Source organism: Microtus pennsylvanicus, chromosome 3, assembly GCF_037038515.1.
Source record: "Microtus pennsylvanicus isolate mMicPen1 chromosome 3, mMicPen1.hap1, whole genome shotgun sequence".
In the NCBI taxonomy this organism is placed as follows: Eukaryota; Metazoa; Chordata; class Mammalia; order Rodentia; family Cricetidae; genus Microtus; species Microtus pennsylvanicus.
The window spans coordinates 11,368,300-11,387,589 of record NC_134581.1 but is presented as its reverse complement, the minus strand read 5'-3'; positions in this window follow the sequence as shown (position 1 = coordinate 11,387,589).

Sequence of the window (19,290 nt, the reverse complement as noted above, 5' to 3'; positions counted from 1 at the left end):
CCAGTACTTGGGAAGCAGAGGTAGGCAGATCTCTTTGAGTTTGAGAATAACTTAGTGTACATAGTGAGTTCCAGACCAGCCAGGATTACATAGTGAGACCCTGTCTCAAAAACCAAAGGAATCAATTTTTTTAAAAAAGTAACCACTTTAATGCTTAAAGTTCCGAAATCTATAGCATCAGTTTCTCCAACTCCAGCATCCCAACTCACCATTTGAAATCCACTCAACAGACATGACCTTGTGATTAAATAGCTGAACCTCAGAACTGTGGAGAAATAGTTGTGATTTTGGAGCTACCAATGTGTCCTTGGAGTCATTGCTCTCCTGAACATCAGTTTTATGTGTAACATGGTGAGTGAGTATAACATTCCTATCAGATGAGACTGTACACTAGAGAGTGACAGAATCCGTGGGCAGCACAGGCTGAGGTTTGCTGTTAAAATGGAGGTTGCACAGCATTGGAAACCTTTCCTCTAGCTGCTCCTCTCAGTCATGGACAGACAGGGCCTAGGAGAACTTGGGCATTGTCTGTGTAAAAAAGATAAATATCAGAACCTTAAAACAAAATAGAAAAATTTATTGTAAAAGCCCTCAAACTTAGCTGTCAGTCCACTGCTCCCGCATCATTGGAACAGAGAGACATTTTCCTCACTCCAGAGAAGAGACTGGAAGAGTGGAAGGTATTGTGTGGTCTTTCTACCAGTCACACCACTTTACACATCCCTGTTTGAGAATGCATGCAAACCTCTGTGTGTGTGAGCATGCACACGTGTGCGTGTATGCCAGTACGTGTTCAAGAGAGCATATGTGTATGTGTGGAGGCCAGAAGACAACCTCGGGTATTTTTCAGCCATCATTCCCCTTGGTTTTTGAGGCAGAGTCTCTCACAGGTCCAGAGGTTGCCAGGTAGGATATGTTGGCTACTCAGTGTGCCAAGGAACCCACTTTTTTCCTGCCAGTTCTGAGATTATAAGCACAAATCAGTATGACTGGCTTTTTAACATGGGTTCAGGAATAAAATTCTCATCTTCATGCTTGCATTAGGGGCTTGGGAGATAACTCAATGGATGCCTTCTACACAAGCATAAAGAACTGTGTTTGAATCCTCAGCACACATGGAAAAAGTTGGCTGTGGCTGTGGCTACCTGAATGTCTAAAACTCACAAGTGAATTCTGCTCCTGTGGCACAGAGACAGAAGGATTGCTGAGCCTCAATTACTGCTAGCCTACTTCCAGACTCAGTGAGACTCTGCCTCAAGGAAATATGACAGAATATGATAGAGTAAGGACTTGACATTCTCTTGTGTGCACATCTGCACATAAGTGTGTGCACTCACATTCACATAATAATATACCAAATACACCACACATATAATTGTGTACACACACCAGTAATAATAGTAGTAAACCATTTTAGAGGGCAAAGGATATAAATAACCTTTGCAAAGAAACTAGCATGCTCAAAACTGCTATGCAAATGAATAATAAAGTTACTTAGATCAGGAGAGCCAGGAAGGCCAGCTAGACTTACTCTGCAACTGTAATTGACGACTGCAGTGAACTACTAGGGTATGCGGTGGTGTCTTTTCCTTCAATCGTTATCTTACAGAGAGATGTAACAGGCTCCCCGCTTTCTTGGTCATGTGGATACCTCCCTCTGAGCTAAATGCCCAGAATGGCAGGGAGATCACCTGTGTGTCCACAGAGCCATGAGATCGTCTACTGCCTGGAGAAATTCCAGGTTCTGATACAATAAAAAGCCTTGGGTTCTGGAACTCCGTGCATTTGGGGCTATATTGCTCTTGCTTTCCTGCTGCAGGGACCAGCCTAACTTCTCCTTTAACTAACTGGTTTTCAAGAAACACATTTTCTTACAGCATGCCTCACAGAATTTGAGAAAGACAAAACCATTCTGTCTTTCTCATTTTTTGTTAAATCCTCTGGCACCTATCCATTCATTTATTCAGTTTGAGAAACAGGGTCTCATGCAGCACAGGCTAACTTCAAGCTCACAATGTAGTAAAATCTGACTTCAAATGCTTTTCCTGCCCCCACCTTCCAGCTGCTGGGATTACAAACATGCACCATGACCAACCTCCCCTGGAAACTCATCTCAGCATCCACTCACTGCAGAGAAATTATAATAAATATGCCATCTGGGAGGCATTTCTTCTTTTTTTTAATATCTTGTATGATTTCCATTGTTCTTTTGAATAAGAACTCAAAGCACCAGGTTTCATTATGACATTCTTCAAACACATGTATCATTGTCGGTGTACTTTGTTCATATTGTATCTTTGCTGTTTAGCAAGATGACATGACGGGGATTCCTCTCTGTATGCTGTGAATACCATTGGTTAATAAAGAAACTCTTGGGCCTGCACAGGGCAGAATAGAGGTAGGTGGGGGAAACTAAACTGAATGCTGGGAGAAAAGAAAGCAGGGTCAGGGAGACACAGTATAGCCACCAGAGGGGAAAGACATGAGTAGCCATCTGAAACCTTGTATATATATATATATTATATTTTAAAATATAAAATAATAGAAATGGGTTAATTTAAATATGTAAGAGCTTGCTAGGAATATGCTATAGTGATTGGCCAAGCAGTGATTAATGAATACAGTTTCTATGTGGTTATTTTGGGAGTCTGGGCAGTTGGGAAATAAACAATCATCCTCTTAGAACAGTGACATTGTCACAAAAACATGTCTATGAGATTAGAGAATTCACCATTAACTAATTTGTTCATTTGGGCAGGTCACATTCCCTCTCTGGGCCTTATTGTTGCTTCTTTGATGTTGTTGTTGCTGGTGGTGGTGGTGGTGGTGGTGGTGGTGATGATGATGGTGATGATAATGATGGTGGTGATGATGATGATGGTGATGATGATAATGATGGTGGTGATGATGATAATGATGGTGGTGACAGTAATGATGGTGATGATGATGGTGGTAGTGATGGTGGTGTTGGGGTTGGTATCAGTCAGTTCTAAGGGCTGATTATATAAGACTATTCATGAGGAAATCCTGGATCTATGCATGATAGACAGTGAGTACTTGGGAAAATCCCACCTCCAAAGTATATTTCCCCAATTTGCCTGCATAACCCCCAAAGTGTACCTAGCAGCTCTTAGGCTTCTCAGGGTGATCCTTATCTTGAGGATATTCTCTCATGGCTAAGCTCACTCTAGGATGACTTAGCTTTGTTGCAGTGTTTGATGATATCAGGCACCATCTATGAATTGTAAGATTTCCTAATGTAGATTCTTCATCTATCGAAAGGGGCAGCAGATTCAGAACATCAGCCCACAGTAGCTGGTGCCCAGGAAGGGGATATAAAACACAGATGCTCTGCAATCTACACAGGAACTGGACAAAGTTACCTGGCTGGTACTAGCCTTCTATCTCCTGAACAAAGAGGAGGGTGAAACTGCATTTTACCCCTTGCTAACAATAGCTGTGCCCTCATCGGGCTCAGTGGCCCTTGTCACTAAAATGAGATGACAAAGGAGCAGAGACTGGTGGCTTTTCCTGGAGGTGTGCAGAAAGGCAAGACCCACATTCATCTCTGCGTGACAGGACATGCAAATTAAAAATTAGAACTGGCTTGCTCTCTGCAATACCCAGGTCAGCAATGCAGTCATCAGCAAAAACAGCTTCTATTTATATAAAAGGGCACAGGAGGGGGCTCAGCTCCATTATATCTCACGTCTTAGTTCCAGCTCCTCCGGAAACAAAGGGCTGTGGCCACATTGTTTAGAAAGTTCACTGTGGAAATGAAAGCCACACTGGGCCAGCATCACAAACTGCTACAGACTGAGCAGGTTTAAACATCAGAAACTTACTTCCATGCAGTTATAAAGACTGAAAGTCCAATTCTGAGCATGGGCAGATTTGATTTCTTCTCTCCTGGGCTTGTAGGTGACCATCTTTGCACTTCCTCATCACCTGGCCTTTCTTCCAGGCCAGCATGTGCCTGAGCAATCTTTGGATGCAAAGAACACTAATTTGTCAGGTTCATGGTCAGAAGTACTGGAGACTGAGGTTTCAACATGAGGATTTGTGGGAGCCACAATTCAGTCAGATCTCATTGGTTAGGAATATGGGAGCATAAGGGAGAAGATTCAGTCCACAAAGACTGTGTCATTAGAGCACAACACAGCTCTATGACATCAGCACCTACATCATTACAGAAGGGCATGGTGGGACACACTATGACATCAGCACTTAGGAGGTGATAGCAGGAAGATCAAGATTTCAAAGCTACCCTCCGATACAAAGGAAGTGTGAGGCCAAGAACATGGCATAAGCAGAGATGACCAAGAGCTTCTCTTTCCCAAAATGCTGAAGGCAAGTTCTGACACAAGGGTTGTCCTGTAGCCCACTAGTACACACTACAGTTTCTTAAAGTGCCTGCTCTCACACATCCGAGCACATGTGCATGCGTGTGTTTGCATGTGTGCATGTGCACATACAAAGAGAGAGATCTAAAAATAAATAATTTCTTCTGAAATCCTGGCATGCATGGTACCTAAACACATTGACTGGATTCTATTCCTTTGTGAAATATTCTCTCTCCTTGATAGCCTGACACCACCCCTCTCTGATTTGCACCTGATTCTCTTTTGCCTCTTTATCTAAAGAGTTCTTTATCTATCTCTAAAGCTCCCACTAACTTACCTTCAGGCAATCTCATCCCTCAAGGCAAACAAAGCAAGGTCACCTTACAGATTTGTATCTAGAACACACACATCCCTTAAGGATCCTGTACCTGTATAATGTCTGTTATAAGGATATCGTACCTCTACAATGTCTGCAATATGTATATTGTACATGCACAATGTCTATAACTAAACATAGCTTTGCCTTTGGGAATATTCCCTTCTCTGTTTTCCCAGGCTCCTGTGTGACAAGCCCATGTTTCAGACTGCTCAGACTTCTGATCCTTCCTTCCATTTTCAACTTCTCTCAAATCTTGTGAAAAACCATCAGCAAATCCTGTTGTCTTGGCCTTAAAGAATACACCCAGAATAGGCAGTTGTGGCACACACTTTTAATCCCAGCACTCGGGAGGCAGAAGCAGATGGATCTCTGTGAATTTGAGGTCAGTCTGCTCTACGGAGGGAGTTCTAGTACAACAAGAGCTGTTACGCAGAGAAACCCTATCTTGGAAAAAAAAATACACCCCAACTCCAGTCCTTCTCCCTCTGGTCGCTGTGATCCTGTGGGGCATTAGCTTCTCCCATTTGGTTTATGGCACAGTTTCTTTTTCAAAAGAATCATTTTATTTTTAATTATCATGTGTGTGTGTATGAACGTCTATGTGGGGGCATGTGCACATGAGTATAGGCATCTGAGGAGGCCAGAAGATGGTTTTGGATCCCTGGAACTGGAGTCAAAAATGGTGGTGAATGGTCAGCCCCACACTGGTGCTGGGAACTGAACTTGGTTTTTCTGAAAGAGCAGTAAAATGCTCCAGGCCACACCAGCTCCTTATCCACACATCCAGTCATTTATTCTTTCAAAGGACCCAGAATCATCGTCTTCATCTTGGGCCAGAGTCTGCCACTCTTCTGCTGAGCCCCTCCAGTATTTCCCCAGAGAGACAGCAGAGGGCCTGGCGCTGGCCAGGTGTCACTCAATCTGGCTGCTGTGTCTGTGACCCCCACTATTCCCATCTTTCCTTCTCTGCTCTCTCTATCATTCCCTGTCTGTCCCTGGTTCCTGGGTAAGTTCTCTCCCCTCCCCATCATCCTCTGCTTGTCCCTGGTTCCTAGGTAAAGCTTCTCCCCTCTCCATCAGACCCTGGTTCCTAAGTTCTCTCTCCCTTCTCCATCATCCCCTGCCTGTTTCTGGTCCCTACATAAATTCTCTACCCTCCTCATCAGCCTCTACTTGTCCCTGGTTCTTAGATAAGAGCTCTGCATGAGCCCCTGCCTGTCCCTGGTTCCCAGGTAAGTTCTCTCCCTCTCCATCATCCTCTGGTTCCTAAGTGAGTACCCTCTCTTATATACCTGCTTATGTTTTCTCTTCTAAAATCACATTATTCCCCACAGCCATGTGACTTCATCCCATTGTCCTTCAATGTCTCGAGTACCTGGGGGCTTCCACAACCAATCTCTGTAAAAGAGCCTGCCAGCTCCCTCCTTGTTACTCCATGGCCCCTTCTGCTTTTTTCTGGAAGGAAACACATGCCCTTCCACCACGCTGTGTAGTTTACTCCTCATTTGCTTATGGCCGGACTTTCTTCATTAACAGGTAATCAGCAATTTTCGATTTTAGTTGCAGTATGGATCCTCATAGACTATTAGATGTTTAATAAATGTTTGACAGAAACTAGATAAAGAAGAGTCACTTCCCTTCGTGGGTATGGCCACTGACAGTTTCCCCACGCCCCACACCATAGGAAACTGAGCAGCAATAATTGACTTCAGAGATTATAAAGTCCAGTGGACATGAAAATGAGAGGGAAATGTATTAGGTTCACAGAGGGAATGGAAGAGAAGAATGGGATAGGTATACTCACGATATATTTTACACATGTATGAAATGTTCAAAGAATAAATGGCATATTGACAAAAGGTAAATGTGTTCATGAGTGGAAAATTATAAGATGTCTTAATTATAAATTATAAAATATTTTATATGCATCTGTCAAAAAGTCTTCTAGTCAATTCTTTAAATGCCCCTTGAATGAAGAATTATCTTATTCTCTGTATCTACAGCTTTTCCCCCAAAGTTGAAGTTTAATAAATGTTGGAGTTGAGGCTATAGATCAGTCATTAATAAACTCATTCTGAACCGAGGGACATAAGCTCTTGCTGTCTTCAGCAGCATGACCTCATAGCAAGGCAGATGGCTTGAGCTCCCTGCTGTGTGTTTTCGTGAACAAGAACCACAGCACAGATAATTGTCTATTTTTCCTCACTAACATATGCAGAAGGCAATTCATGAATGTCAATGCCGGACACTGGTGTTCAGCAGTTTCCTCTTTGTTTGTTTGTTTGTTTGCATTTGAGACACAATCCTACTTGGTCCTCAAATCCAGTGTGTACATGAGGATGGCCTTGAATTTCGGATCCTCCTTCCTCCTGAATGTGGGAACTGCAGGTGTATACCCTTTTATGAGGTTCTAGGAATCAAATCCAGGATTTCCTGCCTGTTAGGCAACCACTCTGCCAGCTGAACGACGTCACTAGTCCTGAACTATTCTTACCCATTTGTAATATTATCTTATTCTTGCTTTAACTGTAGAGTCATCCCTTTTCTGTTTTTGATCAGCTGTTCTTGAAGGGGAGAGGGGTATGGAGGACATAGCAGATAACCCCCCATTGTGTGCAAACAGCACTACCCGATCAGCCAGCCTGGGCTGGAGCACTCAACCGGAACTGCAGTTAGCATGCTTTGAACTTGCAGCTTTTATGCCTTCGAAAGCCACCTGAGCAGAGGGTGGCAGACTATGGCCCTTTTCTGCACGCCAGTTCCCCCTATGCTAGATTACAAAGGAAAGTTTGCTTCATTGCTAACATTATCCACTGCCTGGAATGAGAAATCACATCCCACAGAGCCTGGACTCTGCTTTTCTGATGCAAGCTTCTCCTTCCTTCTCCTGAGAGAAGAAAAGTATGTTGTGAACTTCTCTAGCCACCAGATTACTCTGTTCTTCAATTATAAAGAAAAAAAATCTATTCAAAATCTGTGCTTTGGCATTAGGGTGTAATAAGATAACTCTAACTAGGATTGTGAAAAATATCTTACGATGTCTGGGGAGAGCAGTAGTTGCTCTAACAGGAGGCTCCTGAAGGGTCAACCCTGATGTTTTCATTTAGACTCAGAACCAAAATGGCTTGCTTTAGTATTGATAGAAAAACAGAAATGGAGACTATAGTAGAAACTCCTCTGTGATGAAAGTCCGAGAGCCAGAATCCAGCAGTAGCTCCAGTACTAAGCAAGCCATATGAGCCAGCCCTGGATATCCTGAATCTCATTTTGAGTCACAATTTTCCAAGTGACTAATTCTAAAAGTTGGAGTAAGCCTCTGCACCTAGAAGTCTCTGTTTCCCCATTTTCCCAAAGAACAGCATCTGAAACTTGTGAAGTAGTAAGGATGAGAAAGTGTAAAACTCTAAAGCCCAGGGTGTGATTACAAAGTTGTTGACCACTCAACAACTCAATAATTCCCACCCAATGCCTTTGTTATAGCTACGTTGATTCCAAGTCTGTTCATACTCTTCCTTTTGAAGCAGCACATCTTTCTTCTGCTGGATAGCTATCCAACCCATCATTGGCTTTGCGAAGCTGGCAGGATGTCTTATATATAGCTCCATTCACAAAATCTGATGGAATTTTTGTCCTCAGTATCACGTGTTTCTATATAAGTGAGGTCACTAAAGTGCATTGACTAAGTTCTTTGAGCTTGCAATTAAAGACAGAACACTCAGATATGAGCAACAAAATAGACTACAATTTGTTCATTCACTCCCATCCTCAACCATTCATCATCCCACCAGCACATGGGCACACTCTCTTTGTGTGAATGAAGCAGAGCAGACCTCTGTGTTCTGATGTATGTGGGGCTGCTCCCGCAGAGCGCTGAACATCATGTCCTAATCTGATGGCCTGTTTATTGGCAGAACACCTCAAGACATCTTGCCTAAGCAGGACCATAACCTCCTTTCCTGTGCATTTTTCATCCCCACTGCTCAAATGACAGGAGAATTTAGCAAATAATAGACATCCACCAAAGAGATGCAACTTGAAACTGGATGGCTGGCAGGATACTGAACACTTTGCTACAACCAATCCCATTTCTTTATCCTAGTATGTCTGAGATTTGGCATCTTGTACCTCCCCTGTAGACAATGATAGAGTGACATGCTCACAATATAACAAGTGATGCATCTGATGGAGGGTATGGACACCCAGCCTTCCATCATTGAATTCCCAGGTGTCAGTACTCTGATAACCTCGGCTGAGATCTAGAGCTAGCCTACTTGCCACCTTCCAACCCTCAGGTCCTGTCCCCCCTGTTAAGGTTTAGGAAGCAAGAGAATAAAAGGCTTGAGAGAAGTACACGGTATTTCATATCAGAAGTTTGTTAGTGTCAATCCTGGGGTTTAAAGCACAGTTTTAACCCCGGCAACATGAAGCAAGAGATTGGAGACAAACCTCTGCATGGTGGGCAAGGAGTCCTGGAGCTTGAGCCTTACATAACCTGTAGAGAAGTTTCTGGAAGCCTTATTGGGGGTGTGGAGGGGTTGGCTACTGTGGTTGCAGGATGGACACACTGGCACAAATTGGCTCTAAATGAGGCCCTGAACACTTTCATGAGGTGTTCTGCCTCCAGGAATGTAAACAAGAATGTTCAACGCAGGTGGTCCTTATTCTGCTAATCCTTCTGACCCCACCTCTCTGGAGGACAGCCTGAGACCTGTATAAAACAAATGCCCAGGACTCCCTGGTTTCTCAGTTCTTTCCTTCTGGCCTGGCTTCTTAGACCCCTGCTAATGGTCTGCCCCTTTGACGCCCACCTGAGCTCTCAGTTCAGAATCACTTCTTCAATTCCAGGCCATGGCTGGCACTTCCTTAAGCTTCTGTCAGCCTGAGGCTAGGGATAGCCTGAGGGAGAGAAGCATCCATAACTTTAGGCTCCCCCATTCCAAGTCCGGCTACTACTAAGAAAGTGCCCGTGACCACTTTTTAAGCAGAAATAGCAAGCCAGTCTTTCATCTGAAAGTTTAAGAGAAAAACTTCCCTTAACACCCTCACTGTCACACCCAGAAATTAGTATTTTACAGTCGTTTATTTCACGGATACCAAATGGAAAGTATTGTTTTTACATTTAAAAAAAAGAACCTATTTTTAGCTGGCAAAGGGAACAAGATGATATATGCTCCAGTTGTCAACTGTCTTTTAAAATGTATGTAGCACACTGGAACTCATAAATATTTAAAAGGACTAACTAATTATCTGAAGCTTCCTGGTCCACTTTTAAAATGATCATTTCCACGGGGAGCCAGGAGCATTTGTTCATTGTCAATGTCCAGATGGGATTATCATATTGGAAAACTTAGCTCCCCTGCTTGGCACTGTTTCTGTCACTTTTTGACCCAGTATCCACCCCTTAATTCTTCATCTTCCCCGCACCTACAGCCCCCTTCTTCACCCACCCCATGTCTTTGTCTCCCTCCAACATCTTCATCACCCGACATATCTTCATCACCCTTGGTGGTTTGCAACACCACAAATTGGCCAGGTTTCCCAAAATAGCTGGATTAAAAACATTTCCCGAGAGAGGCTTTGTCTGACCTGGGAAGGTCATAAGCAAAGACGAAGGAGACAGTGACATGTCACCTTTCTCTGAGTCATCAAGAATGTCGAGGCAAAGACTGGGAGGAGGATTCTGCTACTTGGGATACCCTAAGAACACACACATGTACACACACACACACACACACACACACACACACACACACACACACAACTCATACATGATAAGAGATTTTCCCAGATGGGAGATGATAACAATGTAGTAAAATAGAGAGAAACATAGAATTTTATTCCAGCTACTTATGGATCTTTCTGTGCAGCTTTCTTTCTTCCTCTCTGTGTGTGTGCATGTGTGTGTGTGTGTGTGTGTGTGTGTGTGTGTGAAGGAATGGGTGTGTGCACAGGTGCCTGCTGATACACTTACACATTGTGTGTTTGTGCGCGCATATGTGTTGGTATGCAAGCATGTGTATATGCATGTTTATCTGTGTGTGGATATCTGTGATTACAGGTACATACACACGTGGATGTGTGTCTATTTGGGTGGGCCTGAGGTTGCTATCAGGAATCATTGCCAGTTACTCTCCACCTCACATACTGAGGCATCGTCTCGTGATGAACTAGAAACTCACCGCTTTGGCTGGTGTAACAACCGGCTTGCTCCAGAGACCACCTGTCTCCACCTCCCTTACATTGGGATTGCACGTGAGCCACACCACACTCACGCAGCCTTTCACATGGGCCCTAGGGATCCAAACTCCAGCATGCATCCTTGCACTGTAAGCACTTCGCTCACTGATCCATCTCCGGAGCTGGCTGTGCAGTTGTCATCAACATATTACAAAGCAAAGCTCATAATCCTTACCTTGTAGCTTGGTGGAGAGAAGGAAGGATACTGTCGGAACCATTGCTGCGAAGCAACAGCAGCGCTTCACCCACGAGGAGCTCCATAATTGGTAGTGATTATGATTTTTATCTCACCCTTTTAAAGTAGCATCACATTCTACGTTATTTCAAAAACGCTCTTACTTTAATTTATAAAGTCTTCTCACCCTGAATATGGTGAGTGAATTTTAAATGTTGCATTTTCTAGGCGATTCAATGTCAACATTATTAAAGCAGATGATAATTTAAGCCCACATTACTGGTGGTCTTCGGGTCTGCAGAAACATGTAGACCTGCCAGCTATTATTAGACCGCAGAGCGGCCCCTCATCAAGTGAGTTTGTTCTGTATTGATCTTCTCTGTCTTTTCCACTTGCATGTAATTTCTCGGGGCAGACATGGTGTTCTTGTTGTAAAGGCTCCTGGTGGAAAGCAGTTTCCAAACTGATGCTCATTTATACACCAGATAACCGAGCTTGGCAGGACTTGCAAATACTCAAAGGTTCTGTTTCTGGAGTATAGGGAAGACAATCTATCATAAAAGTATTACAATAAAAAAAAACACCTAGGAAAACTCGGATGAGAAATAATCAACATGATTTTAGTGCATACCAGGGGTCTTGAGTCACACAAACATCAAGGAACTTATGGGGAGAAAGGCGCTGAAATCAAACATGAATAGGTGTGGGGTTCCATATACCTCCCATGAGCCTGGAGTCTTCAAGCTGAGAGGGAGATCTTAACAGCAAAATGTGGTCAGGAGAGAAGGATGTGGCTGACACTAAGAACACCGTGTCTCACACTCATCCACCGTGTGAGAAAGTGTTTCTTCTTCAGGAATATGACAGACCAGTGCCCCCCATTATGGCACCTCTATTTTTGTCTGCTTTTCTGTGAATTTTGAAAAGGGATTAAAAGAATTCCCTGAAAATGCATGGTTAGATATTTATGCTTAAGTATGCAGTGCTTACTCGTGAGGGTATAGCCTTGAACTGTTCAGGAGGGATAGGCAGAGGGACTGGTGGGATCAGTCTAAACAGCATCATGCCAGGCTAAACACCATCAGCACCACAGATAAAATTCCTTTGGCTGTAAACTTGCTGAAACTTTGAAGAACACAAAATATCAAAACACCATAAGAAAAAGCCAACAAAGTAAGCAGAAGAGTGAAGGCAACTCATATGTAAAAATAACAGAAATAAAACCTGTCTAAGATCACTTGTGGGGAAAGGGTAAGGAATAGACAACACTGAACACTTATGGATAATTTAAATGCCACCTACTCATCCCAGCACAGTGCACCCTCCTGCCTCTAGGAGTATTCTGTGCTGTGGTGATCAGCATCACAAAACAGACTGACAAGAAGCAGAAAGCAACTGTACAGGAGAAAAGTGGCAACCATATGCTTGGCCAGCTGACCCCAAATCAGCAATGACAAGTCTTGTCAGTGGGAGGTTATAGGTGGGATGGGATGGGATGAGATGGTATAGGAGACATTTTGTGGTAAGGGATGGGAGGGGACCAGGCAGGACAGGACCTGAGTGTAAGGCAAATTAACCCTTTATCCGCCACATTGCTCTTTGTCACAGTGTTGTCACTGCAACAGAAATGAAATCCGTGGCTTCCCAAAATATATATAAAACACATAACTGTATAATATGCAATACAGTATGTATTTGTGTGTATATGTATGCATAGGAACATAATTACATAATATGTAAGGTATACCTTACAGCAGCTAAGGTCACTACAGCCTCATAGAGAAATGGAAAATTTTGAGCAGTGGGATAGAGAGAGTAAAGATAAATTTGGAATATCTGAAAGCATTCGGGAGATATAACAAAGGCAGGCCAGCGGAGCAAGGAGCAAGCGGTCCGGTAGTGACTCATGCCGGCTATCCCAGTGCTCTCACGATAGGGCAGAAGGAGCGGGAGTTCAAGTCAGCTTAATCTGGGCAGTGAATGTGAGGATAGTTTGAGCTACATAAAATTATCTCCTAAAAGCTCACTTTTCTCCAGAGCCGGGGGGGAGGGGAGGAAGACACACACACACACACACACACACACAGAGAGAGAGAGAGAGAGAGAGAGAGAGAGAGAGAGAGAGAGAGAGAGAGAGAGAGAGAGATCACAGGCCAGAAAGATGGCTCAGTTGGTGAAGATGACTTCTGCCAAGCCTGAAAATCAAGTTGGTCCCCAGACGCCACAGTGTGACAGGAGAGAACAGGCCTTGACCACTGCAAGTTGTTCCCCTCCCCCACATGTGCATCCCATGGAGCTGTGTTCTACTTCAAACAAGAGGAAAACTAAACACAGAATACAGCAAAAGGTTTTTGTTACTAAGTAACACCTTCTGGGGACTGTGACCCAGAAGATCTCCATGAGGATCCTGCCTTGCTTCAAAGAACACTTCCAAATCAAGAAGAGGTTTTACTCTCAAAATCAATCACACAGATCAGTGAGATGGCGGGGAGGGTAGAATTGCCACGGCCAAGTCTGGTGACCTGAGTTCGATGCCCTGCACCATCATGGTGGAAGGAGGGAACAAACTCCTGCAGGTTTTACTCTGACCTCTACAGGCCTGCTGTGGCACACAGCCCTGCTCCCTCTCCCCATACATACATACATATATACATACATACATGTATACATACATACATGTATACATGCATACATACACTTATATACTTACATACATGCAACGGTGTGAAAAAATCAATTACAAACTGGTGAAACAATCTAATTAGAATATATGATTTGCAAAGGTTCTTCTCACAAATTTACACAATAGTCATATGAAGTCATATTACTACCTGAGAAATGGAAATTAAAGCAACAAAATGCAAATTAACACCCACCAAAATGTCTAAAGCAGAATTTTGATAATTAGAACTTGGTAGGAATGTGGAATAATGCAGAATTTTCCAAAAATGACAGTAATTGACTCTTAACACAAGCATACCTATGCCTGTATGTTGTGAGAGCTGCGGGCCTCATTCCTGCTGCCTGGCTCCCAGCCACCGGCTAGCTTTACCCAAAATAACAACACAAAAACTGTATTCTTTTAAACACTGCCTGGCCCATTTCTATTAATGTGTGTAGCACCCCAAGGTGCGCTTACCGGGAAGATTCTAGCCTAGATCCATCCTGGGTCAGAGCTTCATCGTGTCTGCCCCAGAGAGGAGAGCTATCAAGTCTGAGCTCACTTCCTCTTCCTCCCAGCATTCTGTTCTGTTTACTCCACCCACCTAAAGGCTGGCCTGTAAAATGGGCCAAGACAGTTTCTTTATTAGCCAATGACTTTCCTCCATCACCTGTATGTAAATCACATGTGTGACTATGCCTGTATGCATATCACATATGTGACTGTGCATGTATGTATATCACATGTGTGACTATGCCTGTATGTATACCACACATGTGACTGCGCCTATGTGTATATCACATGTGTGACTATGCCTGTATGTATACCACACATGTGACTGTGCCTATGTGTATATCACATGTGTGACTATGCCTGTATGTATACCACACATGTGACTGCGCCTATGTGTATATCACATGTGTGACTGTACCTGTATGTATACCACACATGTGACTGCGCCTATGTGTATATCACATGTGTGACTGTACCTGTATGTATACCACACATGTGACTGCGCCTATGTGTATATCACATATATGACTATGCCTAAATGTTTGTCACATATGTGATTATGCCTACATGTATATCACACATGTTACTATGCCTGTATGTACAACATATATGTGACTCTGCCTGTATATATATCACATGTATGGCTATGCTTGAATGTATATCACATATATGTGTGAGTATGTATGTATATCACATATAATGTGACTATATCTGTATGTATATCACATGTAATGTGACTATGCCTGTATGTAAATCACATGTGTGACTGTGCCTGTATGTATATCACACATGTGACTGTGCCTATGTGTATATCACATATGTGACTATGCTTAAATGTTTGTCACATATGTGATTATGCCTACATGTATATCACACATGTTACTATGCCTGTATGTACAACATATATGTGACTCTGCCTGTATGTATATCACATGTGTGACTATGCCTGAATGTATATCACATATATGACTATGCCTGTATATCACATATGTGACTATGCCTGTATGTATATCACATGTGTGACTGTGCCTGTATGTATATATATACATATCACACATGTGTGTGGCTATGCTTGAATGTATGTCACATATATGTGTGAGTATGTCTGTATGTATATCACATATAATGTGACTATATCTGTATGTATATCACATATAATGTGACTATGCCTGTATGTATATCACATATGTGACTAATTACAGATATTTCTGTACTTCTGTATTTATTTATTTGTGGGAAGAGGGAGCAGAGCTGTGTGCCACAGCAGGCTCGTAGAGATCAGAGTAAAATCTGCAGGAGTTTGTTCTCTCCTTCTGCAAGTAAGGCCTCAAGATATCAGAACAGCAGCTATCTAGTAGCCACACAGGACCCACCATTCTAAAGGATAATAGAGATGGGAGATGATACATCATGAAAATTTTAAATAAACTCAGCTAAATGTTGAAAGATCAGATAGATAGCTTGGCTTGGTGGCTCACGTGTGTAGTCACCTGTGAAGCTAGGGCAGGAAATCGCTGTGAGTTTGCAGCCAGCCATTTCTTCAAACTGAGTCTCAGCTCAGCAGGGGAAGTGCAAAGAGTGACATACAGCCCGGAAAAGAAATTTTTAAAAGTATCAGTTAAACACCAAATATGACTTTGAACCCAATACCTCAAACATAGAGAATACTATGGCTCATTCTACTTAAATTTAAAATAGAAAAAGTCACATATGGTGTTTGATGCCAAAACACTCACAGGGTTGGGGGAGTTAGGAGGGAGGGATATTTGGAAGGGGCCACAACGATGCAGGGGCTTCTCAGTGCTGGGCTACACCTAACACCAAGTAGCAAGCTCTCTATGTGTACTTTTCTGTATTTCCTGGTGGTACGATGAATTTTAAAAAGAATGCTGTGATGCAGTTGAGAATAAAAAAAATGAAATAAATATAGCTGCCTTTCCGTCTGTCAGTGATGAATAAATTTATGGTGCATAGCTAATGAGGAATAACAGTCAGTCATTTGAGAGCAGAGACACTGAGATGGATCAGTTACAGAAGTGGAAAATATGAAGAGTTATCAAATATGAAAATGTGACTCCACCTTATCCTAAAACAGTTTCAAACCATGACTTCGTTCCAAGTTGCTTTTGGGTGAATAAAAATCTTTTCCTTGAACAGTTTAAGAAGTCTTTCTTGAAACTTCCCAGAGTCCAGAATCAGCTTGGAAATTATTTTCCCTTTTTTCAGTGGGTCACTGTATGAGGGATGCCTACATAGCCAGGAATGTGCTCTTTATTTGCTAACCTGAGGAAAGGGGTGTATGCTACAAAATAAGTAAAACACTTTCTCACATGCCTGTGACATGAGATACTCTAAGATACCCTTTCATATACTTAACTTATTTTTGTTATCTTTAAAACCTTTTTATTTGGGTAAAATTTGAAACTTAAGGAAAAGTTGCAATTAAGATTCAAATAACTTGAAAAACCCTGTCTTAAAAAACCAAAAAAAGAAAAAAAGAAGGTTCAAATAACTCACATATACCTGAATTCAGCAATTGACCAGGTTTTACACTATTTAACTTTGTCCTTCTCCCCCACCCCCGAACACTTGAGGGTAAATCCTTCTCCCTGAGTGTTCTTCAGTGTGTACATCTAAGAATAAGACATCTCTCTTGTAAACACAGTATCATTACAGCACCGGGGATTCAAGGTGGGTGCAGCACAGTTTATTTCCCACCAGGGATATGTGGGATGATGCTAGAATTGCTATCCCTATGTTTTTAAATGTTTCTATTTGTTTGAACAATGTTTGCTAATAAGAATTAGACATTTGAACTTCCAGAATTACCTTATGTTGTGATTTTTCTAGTGTAGAACACATAGTGAATCTTTTTTTGTAAGTCAAGTTTACTTTATTTTTTTAAGGTATATTTATTTTTATTTTATTTGTGTGGGTCGCTTGCCTCTTTGCCTGCATGTACACCACATATATGTGGTACCCACAGATGCCACAAGAGGGCATCAGTTCCTGCTGGAACTGGACTTACAGAGAGCTGTCATGTGTGTGATGAGAACTAAACCTAGGTCCTCTACAAGAAAAGCAAGTCCTTTTAACTTCTCACTCATCTCTCAAACCGCTACTTGCATTAATAATACTAAGTAAAACAGAATCTAATAGAGAGTGTAATCCTTAATGGTTGGCTTTGTTGTCATGTTTGAGACCTGGCCAATTGCCAATGCAATTCAGTGTTCACCATGATAGATTTAGTCACACATTATGAAGACTAAAAATGCAAGTGTCATGAAACAAAATGCAATTAATTACTGCATTTATGCGAGTTAAAGTTACAAGAATATGTACATGTGTCTTCATGTATATGAACACAAATATGCAGTGAAGTCCCCTGATGACAGCCAATAGGAGACAGCCCTGGAGGTTAGCTGAGGGAGGGTCAGTGGAGAAGCTTGGAGAGACTGATGCTGATCCACCACCCAAAGTAGCAACAATGGCTTCTCCATGCAGCAGTCAGCTCCTTTTCATTCAGGATATCTAATGATGGAAATCTGGTAGGAGAAGGAAGACAAGGAGGAGGAGGAGGATGGGGGGAGGAGAAAGGGGAGGAGGAGAACAGGCCCAGAGAAGGGAGAGGTAAAGGAGAAGGAACTGAGCATTGGAAGGGTGAGGAAGAGGGTAAGTGAAGAGGAGGAGGAGGAGGAGACAGGTAAAGAAGGAGGAGAGGAAAATGGAGGAGGAGGAAGAAGGGGAGGAGGGGGAGAGCAACAAAGAAAGGAAGAAGGGGAAGAGGAGGGAAATGAGGAACAGGAACCCCAAGCCTGGGCTTCCCCTAGTTCAGAACGGCTTCCTGGGGAGAGCATCTGCTGAGAGTGTCTATGTCAACTTCCCATGTTGTGTGGTCCAGCCTCTCTGTCACCCAGATAAACAGCTGAGGGGAGAGAGGTGCCTCTGCATGCTCTATAAACTGTGAGATAAGGGGATGGAGGAGCTCCAATGAAAATGAAAGTGGGATGATCACATTGACAATGGCAGAGCAGATGAGTAAAGTTTAAAATTACACTGTGGGCCACTCTTAGGAGCATGTAGGAGATAGGGAGCAGAAACAGAGAGATAATGGTGGATACAGGACATGACTGACCTATAGTTCCCTGGAGTCTGTGTTTAGTCATTAACAATAGAAATACTATCACTACTAAGTAACTAATGGTAAGGTCTGATACATGTGTAGCAGAGTGCCAGAGAGGCAGGGAAGACAGCAACAGTTAGCACTCCATAAGGATGAAGTAATAGGGCTATGAACTAATCAGAGGCATGGTGTGGGAGGTCTTTCTGTCTATGTGTTGCTTTTATTGGTTAATGAATAAAGAAAACTGCTTTGAGCCTATGGCAGAGAAAAACAGAACTAGGTGGGGAAGGCTAGGCTGTATGCTGGGAGAAAAAAGGGCGGAGTTAGAGAAAAGCCTTGGAGCTGCCAGAGACAGATGCTGGGAACTTTAGCTGGTAAGCCACAGCCACGTGGTGATACAAAGATTAATAGAAATGGGTTAAGTTAATATGTAAGAGTTAGCCAATAAGAAGCTAGAGCTAATGGGCCAAGCAGTGATTTAATTAACACAGTTTCTGTGTGATTATTTGGGTCTTAGCTAGCCTGACAGCTGGGAACCAACAAGCAGTCTCCTTCCAAAAGAGGCATACACACATCTGAAATAGAAATAGAGAGGAAAGCAGGCAAGCTGAGTTCTCTAGATTACCTTCTAGCCCATCTTGTGGCTAAATAACAACACTTACTAGTATTATAGACAAATAATAGCAAATAAAATCTTTAAATAAGTAAAATTTATATATATATATATATATATATATATATATACTATATAGAGAGAGATTATATGTGAGCATGTGTGCATCTATGTCTAATTATACCTGAGTGTTTGTTTTATGGCTTATGTTTCCATAAACATTTTGTTTCTTCAGTGTTCTATGA